The sequence below is a fragment of the Rhinatrema bivittatum genome, chromosome 17 (assembly GCF_901001135.1).
Source record: "Rhinatrema bivittatum chromosome 17, aRhiBiv1.1, whole genome shotgun sequence".
NCBI lineage: Eukaryota > Metazoa > Chordata > Amphibia > Gymnophiona > Rhinatrematidae > Rhinatrema > Rhinatrema bivittatum.
In genome coordinates this window covers 17,201,690-17,213,063 of record NC_042631.1, presented here as the reverse complement: position 1 = coordinate 17,213,063, position 11,374 = coordinate 17,201,690, and the positions used below count along the sequence as shown (strand labels likewise).

At 46.4% G+C, this 11,374-nt stretch overlaps 1 pseudogene; it reads right to left on the bottom strand.

The window, feature by feature from the left end:
* Positions 1-586: 586 nt before the first annotated feature.
* LOC115079160 lies at positions 587-3,110 on the bottom strand (annotated as a pseudogene).
* Positions 3,111-11,374: the final 8,264 nt, after the last annotated feature.

The window sequence follows — 11,374 nt, the reverse complement described above, 5'->3', positions numbered from 1 at the left end:
CCAGGCACTTAACTCAGCAGCAAGAAATGCCCAGCGTGAACTACGTAAGGGAGGGGAAGAATTGAATAGAGGGTCTCTGAACAGTGTGGAAGATAGGGCAAAAGCACAATGTACGGAACGTTGAAAACAGAGAAGGGCTACCAAAATGATAAGGGGAATGGAACAACTCCCCTATGAGGAAAGACTAAAGAGGTTAGGACTTTTCAGCTTGGAGAAGAGACGACTGAGGGGGGATATGATAGAGGTGTTTAAAATCATGAGAGGTCTAGAACGGGTAGATGTGAATCGGTTATTTACTCTTTCGGATAGTAGAAAGACTAGGGGACACTCCATGAAGTTAGCATGGGGCACATTTAAAACTAATCGGAGAAAGTTCTTTTTTACTCAACACACAATTAAACTCTGGAATTTGGTGCCAGAGAATGTGGTTCGTGCAGTTAGTATAGCTGTGTTTAAAAAAGGATTGGATAAGTTCTTGGAGGAGAAGTCCATTACCTGCTATTAAGTTCACTTAGAGAATAGCCACTGCCATTAGCAATGGTTACATGGAATAGACTTAGTTTTTGGGTACTTGCCAGGTTCTTATGGCCTGGATTGGCCACTGTTGGAAACAGGATGCTGGGCTTGATGGACCCTTGGTCTGACCCAGTATGGCATGTTCTTATGTTCTTAACATATTTAATATCAGTTAAAATAGTCTTTGAAGTAACTTCTCCCAGTTTTTTCTTGTAATGCCAGGGTTTATATTTTCTGTCCCGTGAGGTAAAGACAGCACAAGTAAAAGAGGAACAGAGCAGTGGGCTGAATAAAAGCCCTTTGGAAATGCAAAGCGAACAGCAATTAACACAGCAGGCGGTCTCTCAGCATCGGAAACCAGAAACCTGGAAGTGGAATGCCAAAGGAGGGGGCAGATGAAGTCAGCCAGCAGTAAAGGCAATAGACAGGCACAAAAGACAGAGAGAAAAAACTAAGACGACCAGAATGCACTACGTTTACAGGGGATACACGGAGGTGGGGGCTACACCCAACTCTTTCACTCTCTGCTATCGCTCCGTGAGCTCTGAACAGAGAGGGGGAAGGGAGCAGGCAAGAAAAGAAGGACGAAAAGTCAGGCAAAAGTGATTGAACATGCAGTGTAACAAAGGAGAGATGAAAGCTGAGGGAAGGGGGGGGTAGGCAGGGGAACAGTTTATATACTATCAACTTGAAAATTTTGGTAACAATGCTAAAAGCAACTTTTTTGTAAACAAAAAAGATGAATTAAAAATAAGTTTTCATAAATATATTTCATATGCTTGAAGAGGTGCTCCTAGGGGGCCCATGATTGGATCGGGGAGGAAAGCAGCATGCGTACATTTGATTTTTCCAAATGCAAGCATGCTATTTCTGTCTCCCATCCACCACCCAAACATACAGCACTTTGCACTTGTTAATTAAAAAAAAAAAAAAAAAAAAGAAACAGCGTGGGTAGTTTCTTTTTGAAAGTGCATGAAAAGTGCTGTATTAGAAGCATCTGCATGGTTTGCAATGATGTGGTCTATTCAGAAACTGCCCTTACAAATGAACATTTAAGTGGCACACTTAGTTTCTGGTTAAAAAAACAAAGCTTGTGTTATTTGAAAGTTAATATTCAAGTCAGACCACATGTAAAACCGAGAGTCGCCTTTGATTTTGATAGCACTAGAGCACCAACAACCTTGGCATTTGGATCACTGTTTTGGACACAGTCACTGAATAAGCAGCTTATACTTGTTTTTCCCTTTTTTTAAAAGTACATTTGACTTGTAGTGTAACCATTCAGCTGCGCAAAGCAACAAAAAAAAAAAAAGGTAAAAAGCTTTTAGTGGCCAGGTTTGGTTGAAATATTAATCTCGTCCTGATAGAGCAGTAACTAAAATATCGGGAAATAGCTTCTGTCACAGATGCTGTAAAGCTTCTTGCCCTTGTTCTGTGTAGTCGTCATCTTGGTTGTACTCTGTCCATATGCCAAAAGATTCTTGGGACTGGTTAATTCTCTGTGTCGCTGACATATGTTTTTTATCTCGTGAGAAAAAGCTAAACAGTCGCTTGATGCCAGACTCCTGCTGGGTAGGAGGTTTAGGAGGAATTATTGGTGTAGACTGTGTAGACTTGTTTTCATCCTCGGTTTCTTCACTTTTGTAGTATGCAATCTCCTCCTGTAACAAAAAGACTTTTGCTTTCAGCTCATTCCTCTCATGCAGGACGTCCCGTAGCTCTTGTAGCGTAAAGCGTGGGCGGTTTGGGTCTTTAAGATCCAAAGCTCTCCTCTCAGATTCAGGAATGTAGTCCTCGTCGTTGGGCTCAGTCTTGACCTCCTCGCCGTTCAGGCTTTGCTCGCCCTGCAGCTTTTCCCGCAGCTTCCCAATTTCTGCCCTCATTTTCCCGAACTCCTGCTCCTTGGCCTACAGATAAGGCTTCCAGCTCCACCTTTTGCTCGATGAGGGCCTTTCCCTGCGCCGCAGGTCCTGATTGATCCTCATTAGCCTGCTCTGCTGCTGCTGCCGTGCCTCTATGTCCTCATTCTTAAGCCCCAGTTCCCGGTCTTTTGCTCTGATCTCATCCCTTTGTTTGTCCACCACTTCCTTCAGTTTCTTCATTACCTGTCTCTCTCGTTCCGACATGCCTTCCTGTTTCTGGAATTCCTCTTCGGTAAAATTAACATCCTTCGATGAAAGGCTTGTCACTAGTTGCTTGTTCTCTTCCTGAAGCTGAGCGATGTGTGTGAGAAGGTCCTGTGCTTCTCCTCTCCAAACATCCTCAACAAGTGCCAGTTCCTTCTGGTGCTTTCTTTCTTTCTCAAGCCTGTCTACTCTCTCCACCCGGAGCCGATTGAGCTCCAGCCTCAGCTCGTCTATTTCAGGATTGATGTGGTCCCGGCTCACCAGGACCTCCAAGATCTCCAGCACCCGCACCACCTTGGGCATGAGGCGGGCGATGGCCTCGCAGCCGTACTGATCTATGACTCGCTTGAACTCCTGTCCCACCACCGAGGCGATGTCATACACGTCCATCACGGTCAGCTCAGCCACATTCTTCTCCAGGGCCGACACACCGCCTTCCATGGCTTCCCCCCCTCCCTTTAACAAAGCCCTCATCCAAAAAAAAAAAAAAAAGGGGGGGGGGGGAGAGTGAAGAACTGGCGGATCCCTTCCGGCCTGGCGAGGCCGTGCACCGATCCCCGTTAAAGTCTTTGCTCGGGGCTGCAGTGCCCGGACATTTCGCTAAGGTGCAGCTGCGCTCGGCATTCCCTGCCCACAGGCACAGAGAGAAGAAAACTAACAGGACCAGAAATCAATGGGGCACGGAGAGCCTACGTCCTGACCCTTAATTGCTTGAGTAGAGAAGCAGAGCACGGCAGGAAGGGGTGGGGGGGGAGGTGTGGAGCCAACGCCGAGAAACAAAGAAAGCCAGACCCGAACAAGCACTGACTGAGGAATGTAGGGGGAGGGGGAGGGGGGTGACAACGGACACCACTGAAAAGTACAAAACTAAAGGGTGGGAAGCAAAACTCAAGTACCCAACATGCACAGCGAAGAGAGAAGGGAGGGGTGAGTTGGGAGGGGTGAGGAGAGAGAGCGAGGTGGCGGTGGCACAGGAATGCAAAGGTGGGGAAGGAGAGGGGCGAGGGTAAAGCGGCTCCCTCGTCAAGAAACTAAGAAAGTGCAAGCAGAAGCAAGGAAGTGCAAGCGAGAAAGTAGAAAAACATACAGCATTTAAACAGAGCAAATTAAACAATCAGAGAGAGAGGGAAGAAAGCTAAGGCAAAGGAGAAAAGAATGCAGAAGGTTTACAACTACAATAAACGGAACATCAGAGAGAAAAAAAGGGAGGGGGAGAGGGGGAGTAGAAAATCTGCACTAGAACACCAAACTGCAGTGAAAGGCTTACTGTTTAAAATGAGACAAAACAAAACCTGCTAAATTAGCTCATTGATACACACACACATGGCTGAGAAAAAAAAAAAGTACACCAAAGCAAATTCCACAGACAGGAAGGAATGTCATTCAAAAGAAGCACGAGGAGGGCGAGAGAGAGCAGGAGAAAAGACTCAGCCACCAACCATCTTGCTGTTCTACGGAGGAGGTTCGTTCCCGTGCTCAGCTGGCTGAGCGGAGCCGCCGGAGGGCGAGGCAGGAGGCGGGACCGGAAGCCGTGAATAAGAACCCCCGCTCTGTCCAGTGAAACCCGAGGGCGAGAGAGAGCAGGAGAAAAGACTCAGCCACCTCTGTTGAGTTCTGCACGTTCTCTGTGGTGCGTTCTATGAGAAAGATGCCGCTGAAGGATCTGATGTTGAAGGCAGTGTTTGGCCAGGCGGATTGTCATGCAGGGACCCTTTCCTGTGAATTTCTGATGACGGGGTTACGTTGCGGGTGGTTCCCTCTCTCCCCCCCCCCCCCGAAAAGGGATGTCCTCTTCATGTTAATCAGATGGTGGATCTTCCAGCATGTCCGCAGTGGTCTAAGGGCTCCCCAGGAAAGAGAGTTGCAGTTTTTGGATATCCAGCGGACTCTATTGCAGTATTTGGAGGTCACTAATTCTTTTAGGCGGTCAGGTCAACTTTTTTGTGTTATTCGATGGCTCGAAGAAAGGAGATGAGGTTTCAAAGGCTACAATTTCTCATTGGCTGAAATAGACCATTTGCTCTGGTTATGTTTGTAAAGGGTGCAAGGTTCCAGGGGAGTTGAAAGCACATTCTGCTAATGTGCAGGTGGCCTCTTGGGCAGAGTGCCAATCGTTATCTCCTCTGGAGATTTATAGAGCGGCGGCGTGGTCCTCACGTCATACTTTCACCAGGCATTTCTGATTGGAGGAGTGGGCGCAGGAGGATGCGTCATTTGGTGAGAAGTTATTGCATGCGGGTCTTTCGGGTTCCTGCCCAATGTAGGGTTGCTTTGGTACATCCCACTTGTCTGGACTGATCCATGGTACTTCAGAATGAAAATTAGCAGGTAAGAACCAATTTTCCTATAATCTTCTCAGCCAGCTCTTTTTCAAGCTAAAGCGCCCTAATCATTTTAGCTTTTCTCCACGAGGAAGCTTTTCCATCCCCTTTATCAATTTTGTCACACTTTTCTGAACCTTTTCTATGTCTTTGCTGAGTTTGCTCGACCCAGGACTGCACACAATACTCAAGGAGCTTGTCACAGCATGGATCTATGCAAAGGCATTATGATATTCTAAGTTTTTTTTTGTATTCCTTTCTATATAATTCCTAACATTCTATTTGCCTTTTTGACTTTCACTATCCACTTAACTGAAGATTTCAAGATATTGTCCATAAGGACTCCAGGGACCTTTTCCTGGGCGGTGACTCTTAACATGGAACCCAGCATTGTTTATTTGTAGCCAGTTTATGCTTTTTCTTATTTTCCCAATTTGGATTTACCGTATTTTTCGCTCCATAAGACGCACCTGACCATAAGACGCACCTAGGATTCAGAGGGGGAAAATTTAAAAAAAAAAAAATTGTGCTAAACCGGCTCTGCGTCTGGGCGTCTTATGGAGCAAATTAGGGGAGTGCATAGTTTTTTTTTTTCTCCCCATTTTGTTTTCGGGTCTGGGGAGGGCCATTTCGGTCCACTCCCCAGATCAGAAAATTTTTCTTTCTGTGGGAACCCCCAAAACCCCCCCCCCCCATCCCAACCCTTTAAATTAACAACCTCCACCCCCCCTGACCCCCCCAAGACCTGCCGAATTAATTTCCTGCAACCCCCCACCCTCCTGACCCCCCCAAGACCTGCCAAACGTCCCTGGTGGTCCAGCGGGGGTCCAGGAGCGGTCCGGGAACGATCTCCTGGGCGTGAGCCGTCGGCTGCCAGTAAACAAAATGGCGCCGACGGCCCTATGCCCTCACTATGTCACTGAGACCGACCGCTGCTATTGGTCGGTCCTCAGTGACATAGTGAGGGCATAGGGCCATCGGCGCCATTTTGTTTACTGGCAGCCGACGGCCCTATGCCCTCACTATGTCACTGAGACCGATCGCTGCTATTGGTTGGTCTCAGTGACATAGTGAGGGCATAGGGCCGTCGGCTGCCAGTAAACAAAATGGCGCCGACGGCCCTATGCCCTCACTATGTCACTGAGACCGACCAATAGCAGCGGTCGGTCTCAGTGACATAGTGAGGGCATAGGGCCGTCGGCGCCATTTTGTTTACTGGCAGCCGACGGCTCACGCCCAGGAGATCGTTCCCGGACCGCTCCTGGACCCCCGCTGGACCACCAGGGACGTTTGGCAGGTCTTGGGGGAGTCGGGGGGGGGGGGGGGGGTGTTTGTTAGATTTTTGTTTGGTTTTTTTTTTATATTCGCTCCATAAGACGCACATACATTTTCCCCCCACCTTTGGGGGAAAAAAAGTGCGTCTTATGGAGCGAAAAATACGGTACTCTCCTTTTTCTTAAAGATGTCCTTTTGGCTTTAAAAGCCTCTTTCACCTAATCCCTTAATGATGCTGGAAGTCATTTGGTCTTCCTTTTGCCTTTTTTTTATTTTGTGTGTGGAATACATTTTAGCTGGGCATCTGATTTAATATTTTTAAACAACATCTATGCTTCATACAAACTTTTAATCTGTGTAACTGCTCTTTTAGTTGTTTGTTGTTTTTTTTTAACTTATTTCCTCATTTTGTCAGTCTTCCTTTATAAAGTTAAATGCTTCTGAAGTAGTAGTATTTTATGTTCTCCTCCAATGATTGTCAGACTTTATCACTATTGCTAAGCAGCCCCACCAATGTTACCCCTTGCACCAGGTCCTGCATTCCAGTGAAGGCTAGATCTAAAATAGCTCCCCTTCTCGTCTGTTCCCAGATCATCTTGTTCTTTGAAGCATTTATAATATCTAGAAATAATACCTTCCTAGCATATGCTGAGGAGACACATACCCAATTAATACTGGGTTAATGAAATCTCTCATTCTTACTGTGTTGCCAATTTTATTTTAATAACTTTTAATTTGTTAGTATTTTGTTGTCTGATTCTTCATCCTGACAAGCGGACAGTAGTCTATACCCACTGCTATGCTCTCTCCCCATCAAACATGGAAACTCTACCAGAAAGATTCCAGAGTTCATTTGGTTTCCTGCAGGACTTTTATCCTGCTTCCCTCTATGCCATCCTCAACATATCTTGCCACACCCTTCACCTGTTTGATCTGTCCTGTGCCCTAGTTTCTGTGCCCTCCTTCCACCAGGTCTTTGAGATAACTATTATGTCTATATTTTAATTGACCTGTCCAGTCTTATTTTTTAGACTTCTGTTGTGGGGTACTCATGTGTATCAAGATAGCCAGTCCCGTTCCCCCCCCCCCCCCCCCCAGCACTCTTTAAAATCCTCTGTGGGTGACACATAAGGTCTACATTTACCCTAGACAGGGAAAGCTGCCCAGCGATCCTCACAGCAAGTAGCTACTCAACTATGACCATTCCTAATGATCGCAGAGACAATGCCACCAGCAGTCCCAACCCTTCCTGGCATCTGCCCCTGAAGCTGTATCCTCTGTCGGAGAAGATAATGGCATTGCCTAGCGGGCAGATCCTAGCTGCAGGAGCACCTGGCCTCACCAAGTTGATGCTTTCCTTCGAGGAGCCTTTGCTCCTTTAAAGAGCACAGGAGCTGTCAGCCTGGAGGAAGGAGTCCTGCATATACCTCTGTCTGCCACACTAGCTACCTGCGATCAGATTTTTTTTCTCATAAGACTTAGGAGCTCTTTGTATCAGGTGCACACCTTCAATCTCTCTCCAGCAGGTAGATAATCATACACAGGGTACTTGGTGCAAAAGATGTGATAATAGCCATCCTCCTGCTGTCTACATCTTAAAATTGTTGAGCTGTTAAAGCTATTTACTGTTGTATAAAGCTTTAGGATGCTTTAATTCAATTTCATATACCCTAATAAATGTAAGGACTTTATTTTATTTTGTGTATGATCTGAACTAGGTCTGTAGTTAATCAAGTGCTAAGGTCAGGGTTAATTCTATATTTGTTAATTTTAAATCCCAAATTGATTCCTACTGTGAAAAGGGTCTACTCCATTATAGAAAAGGTCTATATATGAAATTATGTGGGTGGTAATATCACATATTGCAGATTTCTGCTCTAGAAAACAGCTCTCACAGCAAAAGAAATGGTGCAAGCTCTTAATAGGCACAGCATATGTTTAATCCTCTATTTCTTTTAGAAGTTTTAAATATACACTTTTCCCAGCAAACCAATACATAAATGTTCTGCTGTCAGGGAATGTGATGCCTGTTATTAAAAAGGTCTTAGATTCCATGATTTTTCTGTAATTGCATTAATTGTGGGGGGAGGCACCAGATTTTAGCACTGGTTTGTTCGTGGGAATGTAAAGCAGTCGGTCCTGGTCAATGGGCACAAGCTCGCTCTCAAAGCTGCAAAGGCATTCCTAATGGATGCATCTGAGTCTGGCTACAGCCCGGCCTTCTCTGATGCCAACTTCTGTGTTACTTTCTCTGCCTTTGGCATGGCCCAAGGAAATGCAGCTTTTTTTTTTTTTTCTTAAACCAGACAGGAACATGTCCTGTTTGTACAATACATACAGTTTAATCTTTTATAGGGGGCAAGTGCTACACCATATAGAAATGGGAAGGACACACGCACATCTGTGAACTCCCTCCCTTGGGCCATGAACATTACTTCCACAGCACTCCAAGCTGGATTCAAAAACTGGACCAGAGCCTTCCCCCATAGCAGCAAACTGCACTGCAATTTGAGTCGGCCCAACTATCTCTGACAGAGAAATACCCCACCCCTTCCCCCCCACCCCCAAACCAATGGAGATGATCCACAGGAACATGCAAGGAACAAAACAAAATATTTCACTGAGAGTCAATGTTGAAAACTACCTGTAATGTAACTTTGGTAATGCTCAGGCTAAAAGGAGCTTGGGTAATCAGTTCTAAAGGGAGCAGCGGTGAGTGTAGTTTTGCATAGCTGGGGAAGCATAGGTTTCCCTAACCACAGCAAGGCTTGGCTATTTGGCTACCCCTACTATGAAGAGTTCATCCCTTGACATTCTTCCTTCCACGTAGGAGCTGCAAAGGGCTGTTCCTGCTGCTAACTTAGCTGCATGTGTATTTCACTGGAACTGGTTAAACTGCATATTTTGATTATAGTAATTCTAAGAACTGACTGATCTTACAACTGAGCTATTTCGGAATAGTTTGTGGCACTATAACACTGTCTAGGCATAGCGGCAGCAATAAAAAAAAAAACCAAAAACCGAGCAGGGCTGAGTCGTGTTTTTAGTGCAAAAAAATTCATGAAAAAAAAAAAAATTAAACATGAGAAAATGATATTTTTCTGTCACGGTGCGGCAAGTGTGTCTGACAGCGAACAGCAGGTGCTAAGTGGAATCAGGCACAACCCCCAAGTTGAGATTCTCAAAAGGCATGGGGATGGGAGAATTTCTCTAAAGCAGCTGCCGTGATTTCTGCAGCAGCTTTTGGAAGGCTTAGAAGAGTTGGGAGTTTTTATAGAGCTGCTGCAATGGAGATAAAATAAAAACCTACCCCTAAAAGCTAATTTAAAGAAAAGGGGGGGAAAAAAAATCATCTTTTCCAAAACCCAATTGTGTAAGTACAGATGAACTACCATCAACTCGGAATCTGTGGGACAGGGGTGGGGGCGAAAGGGAAGGGCTCAAAACCTAGTGATCTTTCCTGATGGGAATGAGAAAGCAGTCCTTGTCTTACCACCAGTAGGTGACAAGGGGTTTTTATATGGAAGTGGGGTGTCCAAGGACAGTCGTCCATCCCCTTTCAGATGCAGGCCGGGATGCTAAAGACCACCCTCCTTCAGAACTACAACTCCTACCATCCAGCCTGCACGTCCTGCATCCCTTTCAGAATGATCCGCACTGCTTGGCTCTTGATGACTGATGCACATGGAGGCACTATAGAGGCATTGGAACAGGAGTGGCAAATTTCAGGGAATAGCTATTTGAATAATATTCTGGACCTAATTGATGGAAAATAATGTGGATCAACACCTGGTAATGCTGTTTTAAGTTGGGAGCTCACTGGGACCACCATGGAGAGGATCCGCTGTCTCCCGTTGGGTCAAAGAGGCATCTCTTCAAGAGGTGGCACTGTCAATCCTCACCTTTCTGGTTCTTCGAGAAAGGGGAGGAGCCTGACCCAAGCTCGCTCCACTAGGGCAGTAGTTCTCAACCTTTTTTTGTTTCATGGCACACCTGGCATTGAGTCACCTCATTGCGGCACACCGCCCACTTCCCCATCACTTTCTCTTCTCTTTCCTCTCCCCCCACAATCCCTTGGCAATATCTCCTCTCTCCCCCAGCATTATAATTATGCCACTCCCCTGCCATCATCTTCTTCCCTATCCTCCCACCCCTCTGGCATCATCATCATCATCATCTTCCCTCTCCCTCTCTCCACCTCTGGAATAATCACCACCTTCCCTTTTCTTCTACCTCTCTCCCCCACCCCCTGGTGAGGTCACTTTCCCTCTTACTCCACCCCTCACCCCCTAGCATCAACTTTCTTCTCTCTCCATCCCCTGGCATCATCGCTTTCTCTTTCCTCTCCCTCCACTCCTCGGGCCAATCACCTCTCCCCCTGGAATCACTTGTCCTCTCCAATCACTTTCTGGCATCATCATCTCTCGCCATGCCACTATCATCATCATCATCAATCTTCCATCTCCCCTACCCCAGGCAACACCTTCTCTTCCCGTTCCCTCCACCCTCTGGCATCACCTTCCCTCAACCTCTCTCTGGCATCATCACCTTTCCTCATCATCATCTTCCCTCTCCCTCCATCCTTCTCCCCTACCCCTGAGCATCTTCCCTTTTCTCTCCCATCCTATGGCACATTCATCTGTCCCTTTCCCCACTCTACCTCCAATCCTTGAGCAGCAAAGATCGGGGAGCAGGCTGCTTCTTACTCCTTTGCCAGCTTCTCTCTGCAATCTGAACTGTACAGGGGCAACAGGGCTCACAAGTGGTATAGAAAATGTGGAAATTAAAAAAAAAAAGCCTAGAGAGCACCATGCAGTTTTTGTTGCAGGGGAAAGCAGAGGCAGCTGCTGATGTGTGCTACTCTCCCATACACTCCCCTCCCCTCGCTGCTGGTAGGACATCCTGCAGGCCAGGAGCAAAACAGACTGCAGCCGCGGCACATCATGGCTTGGGAAACACCACTGAAGGGAAATAAATTGCATGAACCTTTGCACTGGGAGCCCAATCCTGCCTGGGCAACCTCAAAAAGGTGAGTTTTTGTTGGTATCTGAATATGGTAGGGAGGGTCTGGGGAAAGGACGACGGCATTTATTTAGACAAAGCACTTAGAGACCAGAGCAGACCTCTAATACCAGA